This window comes from Halichoerus grypus, chromosome 11, assembly GCF_964656455.1.
Source record: "Halichoerus grypus chromosome 11, mHalGry1.hap1.1, whole genome shotgun sequence".
Taxonomy (NCBI): Eukaryota; Metazoa; Chordata; class Mammalia; order Carnivora; family Phocidae; genus Halichoerus; species Halichoerus grypus.
Genome location: NC_135722.1, coordinates 85,083,049 through 85,096,018, shown reverse-complemented (window position 1 = coordinate 85,096,018; position 12,970 = coordinate 85,083,049). Strand labels below are relative to the sequence as shown.

At 44.0% G+C, this 12,970-nt stretch overlaps 1 protein-coding gene across 8 annotated transcripts in view; it reads left to right on the top strand.

The window, feature by feature from the left end:
- Positions 1 to 12,970, top strand: part of NTM (neurotrimin) — a 943,472-nt gene that overhangs the window by 546,683 nt on the left and 383,819 nt on the right. The gene's annotated exons all lie outside the window — the stretch shown is intronic.

The window sequence follows — 12,970 nt, the reverse complement described above, 5'->3', positions numbered from 1 at the left end:
TACTCTGGTTAGCTGTTCTCTCTTGGTGCTGTCCACTAAAGCAGTATGTGCAAAGCTCATCTACTGAACTGACAGATTTCAGTGTTGAGTTGGGTCCTGATTGGTTTCTGGGGCTAAGGGTTACAGAAACTGAGGAGGAGAAGTGGAATCTTGGTTATGACTTGTGTAAGGTGGGATGAGTCTGTGTCCCTGATTACCCTGTCTACTGACATGTTAACTCAATTTCCAGTGTCTACACACTGCACCCCTCATAAGAGGGTAACAGAAAATTAGTGATTATAATGGGGAATCTTCCTCTCTAGAATTTTAGAAAGAGCATGAGGTAGAAGTTAAGAAGGTTCATGAGAAGAATGATTTCTCTGCCTCTTTGATTTAATATGCCTTCTTACATAAAGTTTCCCAAACTGGGCCATTGAGCCCACTGCAAGGCAACATGGCAATATTCCTATCCTTTACATATGAAAGTTCTTGGAAAGATAATATTGGTGCTGGTGTCCATTGTTTTGCCCCTGGTGACTGTTCTGCTAAAATTGCATTGTTTATGGATGGTACCCTCAAGGAAATACCCACGGGACAGAAAATGTTGATGAGGGGGCCCTGGAAGTACGGGGCTGACTTGTCAGAACATTGCCAAAGGAAGTGTGTGATTTAAGGACCCACACAGGGCCTGCAAAGAATCCCATCTTCCACTGCCTTTGTGGAGCTAATGTCCATGGCCCCAGTGAATTCCTAGTTACTCATTGCCTCAGGAAACCCACCTCTCCACTAAGCCCTTTCGGGACTATTTTGAACAAAGGTTAAATATCTAACTGCCTCCCACCCCAGAATTACTAGATCTGCTTTATAAGGGGATTTCACAGAGCTCTAAAAATGCTGTGATTTCAGACTACTTAACGAGAGATACTGAAATGAAACCCTAACACAATACAGTGATGAATTTAGTGTTCTCTGGATGTTCCCTTTGTCCCTAACCCTTAGCTGCAAGCAGTAGTCCCCAAGAGATAAGAAAGAGTCATTCTCACATGTAGAACATTTTAGGAACAGATGGGATGGTAGTTTCAAGGAGAAGGTGGAAAGTAGTCAGCTCTGTGGAGATTTGGAGAAAAAGAAACAGCAAAGGGGCTCTGACAGACAATGATCCCACATCTTAGGAACAATGATGGGGGGTTGGATGAGCCAGGATCTGGTTTCAGCCCCAGAGGGCAGCCCCCCGAGGCTCATGAGAACGGAGACTCTCTGGAGGGTAGCTGAATTCAGCAGATGCTGAGCCAGGGCATGGGCCTTCATTAGGAACAGCTTCTCTTTAAAATTGCATTATCATGTGCTGGCTGCTTCTCTTTATCTTTCCTTCCATGACTTTCTTGCTCACTCTGGGCTTCCCTGTCCCTGTCCCTTTCAGGCACCAATGTCTGTTTGCTTTTTCACATCTGCTCTGGTCTTGTTTAGGTGTAGATGGAGGAAGTGGAATACGATGGGGCTTCCTCTCTAGACCCAACCCTGCCATTGCATAAAAAGGCCCTCCTAGAACAACTCCTGCCATTCTTTGCCATTCTGTGCCAGCCCCTGGGACTAAATGTCTGACTGACATACAGAAGGAAGACCATTCCAGTGGATGGAGCCCTACAGAGCAGGGATTAGAGGGGCCAGGATATGACTGACACCAACCCACTGGCCAATGGCCTGATTTAGGATGTGAATTGGGCAGCAGGAGTCACAGACGACTTGCACAGAGGAAGCTCATGCCTCTGCAGGATGATCTGCATTCTTCTCAGGCTCTCATGCACTAGAACAAGCGAGGTCCACCATGTCGGCGTGTACTTTCGTGGAGTTGGAGGCCTTGAACTCTCAAGCACAGTCTCTGTACTGTGTAATTCTGTGTGCAAAGAAGCAAATAGGAATTTCAGAATGTATTTTGTTTACACAAAAATTGATACATTTGCACATAACCTGACTCTAGGTTGTAGTTGTCTAGTGGCTCAGGGCTCTGGGATTTTTTGTTTTTGTTTTTTGTTTTGTTGCTTTTTTGTGTATTTATGTGGATCGTTTCTTTTTTCTTCCCTCTTTCCCTTCCTCTCTTCCTCCATCCCTTCTTCTTTCCTTTCCTTCCTTTCTTCATTTTTTTGTTCAGCATGTGACCAGGCTACACAGAATACAACTAGGGCACCTCTGCCCTGCCCTGGAGAGCAGCCCTCTCCACAGCATGGTGGCTGAGCACTAGGGCCATGCTTGTAGTTTACTTCTCAACCAGCAGAGGACTTTTTGCTCTGGTTGCATGTTATTCTGCTTTGTTCTCACCAGTTTCATTTTTTAAAAATCTCTTCTAGTCCCCATAGAACGAATGCTTCAGCAGCAGATTCTAATGTGAGGAAACTTTTAAAAATGTTTTATTTCATCCAATTAGTGCTAACGATCCTTGCAGAGGTATTGAGAAACCTTTCACCCAACAGTGGCTTTGACAGCCTGAAAGGAATCGCAAACAATTTGCAATCTCCCACCCTTTCTGCCCTCCTGCTGCTGGTCTGTATGCATATTTTTTTTTAAAGGGTGAGGTTATGTAGAACAGAATGTGCAGTAATAAGAACATTAACTAAGGTTTAGGGAGCACTTGCTCTGTGTCAGGTAGAATTTTGTTTTACATGGTATCTCACCTGTTGTCTAGCCTCCTAATATTAACATTTTACCCTAATAAAGACCCTGTGGGGTAGGTGCTATCCCCATTTTGCAGGTAAGGAAACTGAGGCACGGAGAATTTACATCATTTGATTAAGGTTGCGCAGATACGAAGCTTTGAAGCCAGATTATGTGACACTAGTAGTAATAATGTTAATAAAATGAATAGCACTGTCAGTGATCGGTCAGTTACTGTGGGTGTTAAATATTTTGTATACATCGTAACATTTAATGCTCACAACAACTCTTGATACACACTTAATTTTCCCAGCTTAGTAGCTGAGGAAGCAGAGGTCTACAGCAGGGAATTTAGGTAGCATCACCCAAGTAGCAAGGGGCAGAGCTGGAGTGCTAACTCAGGCCCTTACTCCGTGATCTTGTGCACCACACTTTCCCCACTGCATTCTGTGTTCTAATCCCTTGCTGGTACTTAGAGTCTCCTCTAGGCATTCTGGCTTAGACCCTCTCCTGCAATGTCGCTGAACTTTCTGTGTTCTTTCTCCTCGTGCATTGGGGGGGGGGGCAGCTAGGGCTTGGAAAGCAGATATTGTGCCGTATAATGTCATGAGCACTGTGTGCTCCCAGATGTTTCCTGAACAGATAAAATGAATGCAAACAAAACATAAACATCCCCCAGCCTATATTTAATTTGTCTCTTTACTGCATTTCTCCATCATTTTATTTTAAAATACAGCTGTGGTCAACCAACAAAGACTTATTGAGTGGTTCTTGCAAGACGGGCCCTGAGCTGGGTTTTGGGGTGTGGAAAGACATGAGGCTTACACTTCACACTCCGGGGTCTTGAGTCCAACTCAAAAGGCCAGGCAATGAGGTAACCAACAGATGAGGCAGAGTGTGCCCATTAGCGAATGGGCAGTATGTGTACGTGGGGTCAGAAAAGAGCTTTCCGACTGGACTCCTCTATGGGAATAGTGAAGAAGGAGTGAGGAGTGGGAGAGCCTGAGGTGCCCATCTGTGTGGATGTCACTAATCAGAGACCTTCACTAAGTGTGGCCTGTAGCTTGGCAATTCTGATGAGTGTGCTTCATGCTATCATAGATTCCCCCAATAAGGCAACAGCTAGTAAAGTGAATTATTTCATTGGGATCATCTGGTAAGTGAGTATCAGAGGCTGAGCTGTGCCTTCTCTCACTTATCTAGACAGTAGGCTTTGTCACGGCACAATGTCGTTTTTTTTTTTTTTTTTTTTTTTTTGGTTGAGTTAAGAAAAGAAAGGAAAGATCTGAGAAATGTACAAGATTGAAGTTGGATTTTGATATAGCAACTCCATGGAATAGAACAGAATAATGTTTTTGATATTTGAGAAAACGCATGGAGTGCCCTTCTAAACATAGGAAGCTGTGGCACACTTTATTCATACCGTGTAAAACACTTAGCATTTCATTTTATAACAGATGGATTCTCTCTTTGTCTCTCCAGCCAGTCCATGGCCTCTTGAGGGCAGAAACTATGCCTTCTTCATGTTTGTATCCCAACACCCAGCACATGACTTGGTCCATGGTTTTTGCTAACGAAGTCTGAGTGGCTATCCTGCCTGTCTTTCTGCTATAGACATCCTGGCCCTTTCTCCACCTCACGGACATAGAAAACAAATTCTTGCTACAGGGGCTTTCTACCTGTGGTCCTCACTGTTGGGAATACCGCTGTCTTTCCACGGATAGCTATTAATCATTTTGGCCTCAGCTCAGATGGAACCCGCTCCCTGAAGCCTTTACCAACACCCAAATCAAAATGACCCTTACTACCTCCACACACATTACACTGGCATGCCATCTGGGATTTGTTTTTCTTCAGAGCAGGCATCTGTATCTCAAGTTTTCCTGTTCAGACATTTGATTATGTGTTTGTGATCTGTCTTCCCCAACTGGGCTGTAATTTTCTGGAGAAGGGCTACCTTCTCGGTCTCATGCAGCACTGTGTCACCAGGATCTGGCCAGTAGAAGGTGCTCAGAAAGTACCTGGTGCATGAATGGATGCAGGAAATCTGAGATCACTGTCTTCTCCTCCTTGCCCTTCCCTGTCCCTTTCCCTGAGCTGTCTTGTGTTGTCCTTGCCCTTGGACATGTTCCCGGCTCACTGTCATTTCTGACCGGGCCACCCAGCTGTGTGAGGTTGCTCTTGGGAAGTTACAAACACACATAATTGCGCTGGTGTCTTTCTGTCAGGGACACAGATGGGCTGTGTCATCTGTCGGTTAGTTCAGAGCTGCACCCATGACGCGTGCCTCCCTCCTGCCAGGTCACTTCCCGACCCAGTCCTTAAGCCTTTGAAGAAATGCTCCTCTCTGATGAGGTGTTCAACCCCAGGTGCAGCTCGGGGACATTAGCGTTTTCCAGATACGGAGCACCTCTCTGCCCATCCTTCCTTCTCTCCATGTGGAGTTTGCTGGCGTGGTTGTCTCATGCTGTAACTATCGATTCGTTCCTGATGCGTTGACTCGTTCAGAATAGCAATGCCGCTCGGGAAGCGTGTGCTGTTCCGACTGTGCTGCCCCTCCCAGGATCGACCGCCGTGTGCTCACCTCCGGGGCTTGCCAGCCATCCAGCCGGTGGACTGTGGCTCAGAAGAGCAAGGACAGATGGGGTTGTGGAGGGAGGCTCCTGGAAGCACACTCAGCCTTTTGAGGAGCCAAAAACTAAAATGGGAAAACGAAAAACCCAACCAGGCTTGGGGCAGAAGGAGAAGGAGTATGCCAGTTGTCACTGGAACCTGGTGAAGAGCACAGAGGGACAGGCTGGGCCCGGGTCCTCCGATGCTCCTCACCTGCAAGTATAGGTGCTTTGCAGAAGTGTTTCTTTTGAGTTTGAAAGGATTGCAGAGACCAGGGAGTTGAGCTACCTGGTTTTACAGATAATGAGGGTAGTGATAATCAGTCTTGCACAAAGATGCCTTTGGGAAGGGTGAGGTGGTGCTGATACCCAGCCCATGCTTCCCCACTTGGCTGTGAGCCCTAGTGTAGGGCAACCTGTGCCTGAAAGACAGGCCACCTTCTCCTACTAAGTGCAAAATCATCGTGCTGACAGCATCATGACAGTCAGCGAACATTTATCACTGTGCTCGCTGCTCACTGCTGGTCGTGTCTCGCGCCGAAGCCTGAGTTCTTAGCCTTCTGCTCCACCTCTGATTCCATATGGGACAACACTGTTCACTGTATCAGGCTCTGTCCTAAGCACTCTGCAAACAGAGTCTTATTTAATTCCACCAGGTTGATGCAATTATTATTCTGATTTTACAGACCAGGAAACCAAAGCACTGAGAAAAGTAAGGCATTTTCCCAGATCCCACAGTCAGATGGTGGCTGAGCCTGGAACTTGGAACCAGTTTTGTGTGACTTGAAGCTGATTCTCTCTTTTGTACCACAGGACTTTTCTCATTCTATCCCTTCTTTGCCTCATTGCCAGGGTGTAATTCTTCTAGAAACCAGGTGAATTCGGTTTTTTCCTACTTGTTCTGGAGCGTAAGAATCTCCCTTCTTGAAGTATTTTAGGAATGGGATATGGGAGTTTTTAAGCTTTTATGACATGGAGACACAGGAACTCTAGACGTTCCTTCTCATTACACATCCCTAGAATCTCCATAGTTTGTTCAGAATCAGTCTATTCCAGGTTCTCCCACCAGCCTTTTGCTTCAGAGATCAGCAGTCTTGGACTCTCTCATAGAGAGTTAGCAAATCTTCAAACGTCACCATGTATTTCTCTGGCCTGGGATGTTGAACAAATTGAGGTAGAAATACAGTTCTATGAGGATCCCACAAGCCAGTGTATCTGAATATCCGGCGGTGGGAGGCATAGTGGGTGAGACCTTGACTATAAACTTTCTTCTTAGTTTTACTAGAAGACCACTGACATCTCTCAAGATGGGAGAATCTTGAAAAAATTTATGATTAAGGTTAATAGCATATTTATTCTCTTAGGTTCAAAGTCTCCACTGATGGGTAGAATATAACATTATCCTTGCATTATTTGAGGTTACTTTGCTTCCTTGGGAGAGGGTTGATGGCTTTCCACTCTGCGTAACAGATTACTGATAAGAAATAAACAATACAATTAACATCATATAGATGGCCAAATAGTAGTGTTTTTAGGAAATTAAGAATTGGTTGGGTTTAGGATGCAATTTCCAAATTGCACATGTGCGCCAAGGTGGAGGAGGCAATAGGAATGTTTAACGGGAGCACGATCGATAGAGGCAAATATTTCCAACAAAGACCTTATAACTCATATTCTAACGAGAATGGTATGCTAGAAAGAAAACGGCCTGGGGGACAGGATTTGGCTAACCCTGACTCAAACATTGTGTCTATGAGCTGTTGGGCAAAAGTTTTTAATTGGTCTGTATAAAGAGGACAGTTATTACCTACCTCAGAGGGTTATTTTGGGTTAAAATGAAATAATGCACATAAAGCTTGGTGTATAACTATTACTCTCTCTCTCTCCATATATATATACAAATGCACACATATGTATGTATGTATATTTATATATAATATTCACACATTTGGCAATTTTCATTATAAACTGTTGTAGTTTAAATACCCATGTAGCTTCGCTTTGATTCATACACCGGGTCTTGCTTGTGAAAGATCTGCAAAGAGAGGAATGCCTCTCCACCAACCCTAATTGTACTTTTGTGTATTTCTCTACACATCTGTTTAGATCCTAGGACCCTTCTTCAGTTCAAACAATTTCTTGCACTGTTTTATTTCTGACAGGGAGTGAGAAGAAAGGTATTTCTTTATTTTTCGTAACAAGATTGTTGCATAGCAAGTTCTGACAGTTCATGGCTCTAAAGATGAATTTCCTACCAAAAAAAAAAAAAAAAAAGCCATACAGAAGGCTCTGTAGAGGCAGGTTCTCTGAAGCAAATAGTGGGGTCAGGAGTTCATGTGTAGATTTAGGATTAGTAGACTTTTATTCCTTGGAAGACTGATTTTTCCATGATAATTACACTGGAGTCAGCTGACAAATAGAAGTAGGGATGCCATTGCTTGGGGAGGAGGGGGTTAAGTCCTTCTGGCTTTAATGTCCTCTGATTGGAATCTTTCCATTCATTCACATCTCCTATGCATTAAGAGGCCAGCTCAGGACTTGAACAGTGATGGTGAAAATTGAGAAGGAAGTCTCTCTGCATTTGGTAATTTTTTTTCTGTTCAAGTCTGGGGTAAGACCAGTGTGCCTTCACATTAGAAACTAATCACGGCAATCACCGATGGAAGCACAAAAAACAGACCTTTACACTTCAACTGTATGCCATGGAGCTCAAATTAATTTAAGTTATAGATAGAAGTCTCCCTCTTTCCTTATCTGGCTTTCCCAAATCTCACTGATTGACATGGTTATTTGGGCTTATTTGGGCATATTTGGCCAACTTGTTCTCTTCTCAGTGTGAGATGCTTTGGCTCAGAAAGCTTTGGGGGTTTAGATTTGTCTTATAAAATGAACATTTGAAATGATCTTGCGGCGGGATTTTTTTTAAATAATAGAATTTTTAATGATAAAAGCATCAACTGCTAGACTGATGGAAAATGACAAAACTGAAATCAGCCGTCAGATAAAGCTTTCTTGGCCACGTGTAGGCAAAGGAAGATACGTTTGTGTGAAAATAATTTCTTGATTTTCTCTGGCTTTCAGACAGGCTATAATGGAGTGGATGAGTGGAAAAGTGCACTCACACTCAGAAAAATCATCTTTGGACAAATGTACTCATCAGGAAAGCTCAATCCAAAATAATTCTAACCAGTCGGAAGCTACGAGGAAGATAGTAAGATAGAGAATACATGCAAATTCCTTTTAATTTGGTGCAGTTATTATACATAAAAACTGGAAAGAGGAGTACTTTGGTGTTGTGGGTTGAGTTGTGCTCCCCTCCAAACGGAGAACAAAAAGAGAGAGAGAGAGAGAAAGGAAGGAAGAAAGAAAGACAAAAGTTATGTTGAAGTCCTAACATTCAGTATCTCATAATGTGATCTTATTTGGAAATAGGGTCATTGCAGGGGTAATTAATGAAGTTAAGATGAGATCACACTGGAGAAAGGTGAGCCCCGATTCAGTAGAGCTGACATCCTTGTAAGAGGATGGCCACGGAGAAACACGGTGGACACACAGGGAGAATGCCATGTAGTGAAGAAAGCAAAGGTTGGAATTACACAGTTGTAAGTCAAGGACTGCCAAAGATGGTCAGTGAACCACCAGAAGGAAAAGGCAAGAAAGGATTCTCTCCTACAGGTTTCATAGGGAGCATGGGCCTGCCAACACCTTGATTTCAGACTTCTGGTCCCTTGAACTGTGAGACAATAAATTTCTGGTTTTTTTAAGCCATCCAGTTTGTCCGGCTTTGTTGTAACAGCTCCAGGAAATGAATGGACTCGGAGAAAGAAATGCTAAAGGAAGAGTTCTCTTAAGTAATCATCATATATAAAGGACCACCGAAAAGCCAGGTTAGAGCACCTTATCACCCCCAGTGACACTAGCCACTGCAGTCCATAGGGGTGTCAGAGCTGTGCCTCTCCTAGTCATGATGACCCCCCCAAGCTCTCCATTATAAGTATTTAGGAGGCTGATGTGGAGTAGGACTGTACTCAGAGCTCACTACCCTCTTTTTCCGAAGAGACCATCAGGACAGGCCCGCGTGTTCCCACTTCTCAGTGATTTCACCCACCTCAGAAGTCAAAGCCCTCCCCGCCTGCCCCAGGTCATATGCATTGTCTGGATTCTTACTGTGACCATATGGTCCTGTACCTCCAATGATCTGAACTGAAGACTTCCTCCTATCCTCCAAATCTTTCTACTGTCTGAGCTTCATGATCTGTCACCAGCAAAATCCCTAGGTTGCCAGTCTTTTTCCTGAAGGACCTCTTTCTCTCTCTCTCTCCCTTTCTTGCTCTCACTCTCTCTTTTTTTCTTTCTTGCTTAAACTTGAAATGTGACTATTTCCTGAGTTATTTCCATTCCCAGAGTCATGTTGATAGTGACTGTTTTTCTCCTACGTACTGCTTATCATGAGCCCTGAAAGTCAGATAGATACTCTCCTTGCTACTCATTGTGGCTTCTGGACAATCTTTGTTGTCTTTCTCTGAATCCCTGCTCGCGTTGGCACGTGGTGCCATGAGGCTGTGTTACCCACAGATGTTCTTGCTGCAGCCCTCTGCTCTGCCCTGACTAGTCTCTCCTGCTGGAGCTCCAGACCACATATCCTAGCGCTAATCCGCACGTCTGCTTTTATGGCTCAGATGTTTCTTTTCTTGCCTTTCTTTTCTTTCTTTCTTTCTTTCTTCTTCTTCTTTTTTTTTTTTTTTGGCTCAGACATTTCAAACCCAGTGCCTCCAGCCAAAGCTCTTGATCCTAGCCCCATTTCCCCCACCTCCAGCAACCAACTTGATCTTCCCTCCCCATCTGCCCGCATCCTAGGAATGGGCACCCCCATTCAGCCAAAGGCTCAGGCCCCCAACCTAATAGATACATATTCTTTTTCTTTCTCTTTTATGCTCCGTCTAATTCACCAATACATCCTGTTTGCTTTTACTTGTAAGATATCCCTTGAATCAGACCACGTTTCACAATCTTGAACACTACTTCTTTAGTTAACACCATCATATGCTCCTTTCTGGATTATTCCAGTAGTATCTCATCTGGTCTTCCTGCTCCTATGCCGCTCTACCAGAAGCCATTCTCCACCAGCTGGCTCAAGTTGTCCTTTAAGAACATTTGTCAAATCATACCACTGTCTGTTCAAAACCCCATGGTGGCCTCCAGTAATAGGTAGGAAGAAATGCAAACATGTCAATGGTATAAAAACTTTTTATTGCCTGGTGCCTGCCTACCCCTCAGACATTCCCTCTGTCACACCTGCTCCCACTCACAGGGATGCAGTTGACTGAACTTCTCTGTTGTTCCTTGGACTCACCAGATTGCTTCTTGCCTGAGGAAATGCTCTTTCTTCTGCCGGGACCCACTGTAGTGTTGTATGGCTGGATCTTGATGGCATCTGTGTGTCTGCTCAAATGTCCCGTCCTCAAAGAAGGCTGTCCAGACCATGCTGTTTGAAACAGCCAGCCCACCATCCCCCACTTTCCTCTGTTCCCCTGCATAGGTTTAATTTTCGTCATCACCCTTAACACTTACAGAAGTCTGTTATTTAGTCATCTATTATTTATTTATGGCCTCTTCCACTAAAATGTAAGATCCCTAAGGCTACTGACTTTATTGCTCTCATTTATAGTGGCTAAATTATGGCCTGGAACGTGGCATATATTAATAAATAATTGTCGAGTGAATGGAAATTTTATTAGGAATAATACCAAGCTTTTAATAGTGAAAATTATTTATGTTTTAGTAGGAAGAGGGGACTCAGGTATATATCTGTATTGGCAGAAGTTTGGGTGTTCCTGAACAGAGGTAAGGTAGATGGGGTGTGATCTAGCCTTGGTTTTGCCTTCCAGGACAGGGAGAGGAATGGGAGGTCAAGGGGGACTTGTGCGGGCAGTGTGACACATTTCATAAAATCTACATGTGTGGAGGCTAAAGGACCTTTAAATTTCCATCTTCACAAGAGGTTTTTATAGAAAATCTAATAAACACTTGAAAATAAGGATCAGTTTCTAGTTCAAGACCTACAGCCATGGGGGGAAGGGAAGGAAGTGGGAGTTGGTCAGAAATCAGGCTTTGAACCTCACTTTTAACACATTATCCCATGTCCATTATGTATTTTTAAAACTTTATTTATTAAGGGAATTCTACCTGAAGGCTAGAAAGCATGATGATTGAGCACAGGGCCTGGAGCCAGGCCCCTCCCTGGGTTCAAAACAACACAAGTTGTGTGACCTTGGGCACATTGATTAACCTCACTGGGCCTCAGTTTTGTCGTGGTTTGGTAATAGGAGTAGTGAGCCAGGAGGGAAATAGGAAGTATTTAGAGCGGCGTCTGGCACTCTGTCAGTGTTAGCTGTATACGGCGGGGGAGGACGGCGCACGAGATCAATCCGCTGTGGGCAAATAGGACGGCTTTGATCCGATGACCCTGGGGGCCCCGTGGAGGCCGATGTTGCTGCCAGTCCGGCATCTTTGTGGTGGAATGATTTTGAAGAGGCTCAGCAAGTGTCATTGTTTTTGGAAGGTGAATAGTGGCTGAGGGCTGGGGTGACCTGAGTTTCTGCCCTGGCTCTGTCACAACTCACCATGGGATACCGCTAAGAAAATTAGTGTGTTTCCCGGTTTCCCAGTTTCCCTGTGTCTGAAATGAGAAGGCAGGGCATGGCCCCTACTGCTCAGTTCAGTTCTTTACATTTGAGGAAGAGATTGTTAGCAGTTCGAAAATATATAGGTTGTTTATCCTCCTCCCTGGGCACAAAGCTGGACTCCCCTTTCCCAGCCTCTTTTGAATTTAGGTGTGGCCACGTGACCGAGTTCTATCCAGATGTGAGCGAAAGTTATGTGCCGATTGGCCTGTGAAAAGCTCCCATATGAAATAATTCACGCTGTTTCTCCTTACGCCATCTGGATGTTGAGGTCCAAAATTACCTTGGAAACCCATGTCCCATTTGGCAGATGCTCCATCATCGGCCAAGTCATTGAATGCCTCCACAGAGCAAGGCTCCCGCCCCCGCCCCACCAGCTGACCCAGAACCTCATTTGTGAGATTATTGCAGAAAGGAAAAATACACTTCATTGTGATAGACTTCTGGGATTTGGGAGTTCATTTGTTAACAGTAGCTAGCATTATGCTATCTAATTCAACACAGCTATTGTGATTCCTATTTTCTGATTTCGACGGCATCAAAATACACAGATTTTTTTTTTTTTTAAGTCCAAACTTAAGCACTTATTAAAATTTCCTGGCAAGCCTTTTGGTGATTTTTGCATGTGTCTGAAAGTAGGAACCATGGCCTTTTCAAACTGAAGCCTTAAATGTTTGATTTTCATTTGCTTGACTCTTTACATCTCTGAACCAAGTAAAATGTCGGCTTTACAGAATATGTGAAAACCAGTGACAAAGAAAAGTTTTACCTTGAAGTAAATTAGCACATGTCCATAATGGCTACGACTCGAGACATATACCGTAATTAGCGAAAATACCTCTTAGATGACAAATTGCTCATTAATGGCTGAAGGTTTCTTACTTAGCGTAACCTTTTGTGCTAGAGATATTCCAACACTCAGTGTTTTAATTGACACACAGTAAAGAGGCAGATGGGATGATTTGTAGGCTTTTTCTTAAAAATGTTGAAGAAAAAGGAGAGAAAACCACTGTCAGAGGTCAGATTTTAGAACTGCGACCAGGTGGT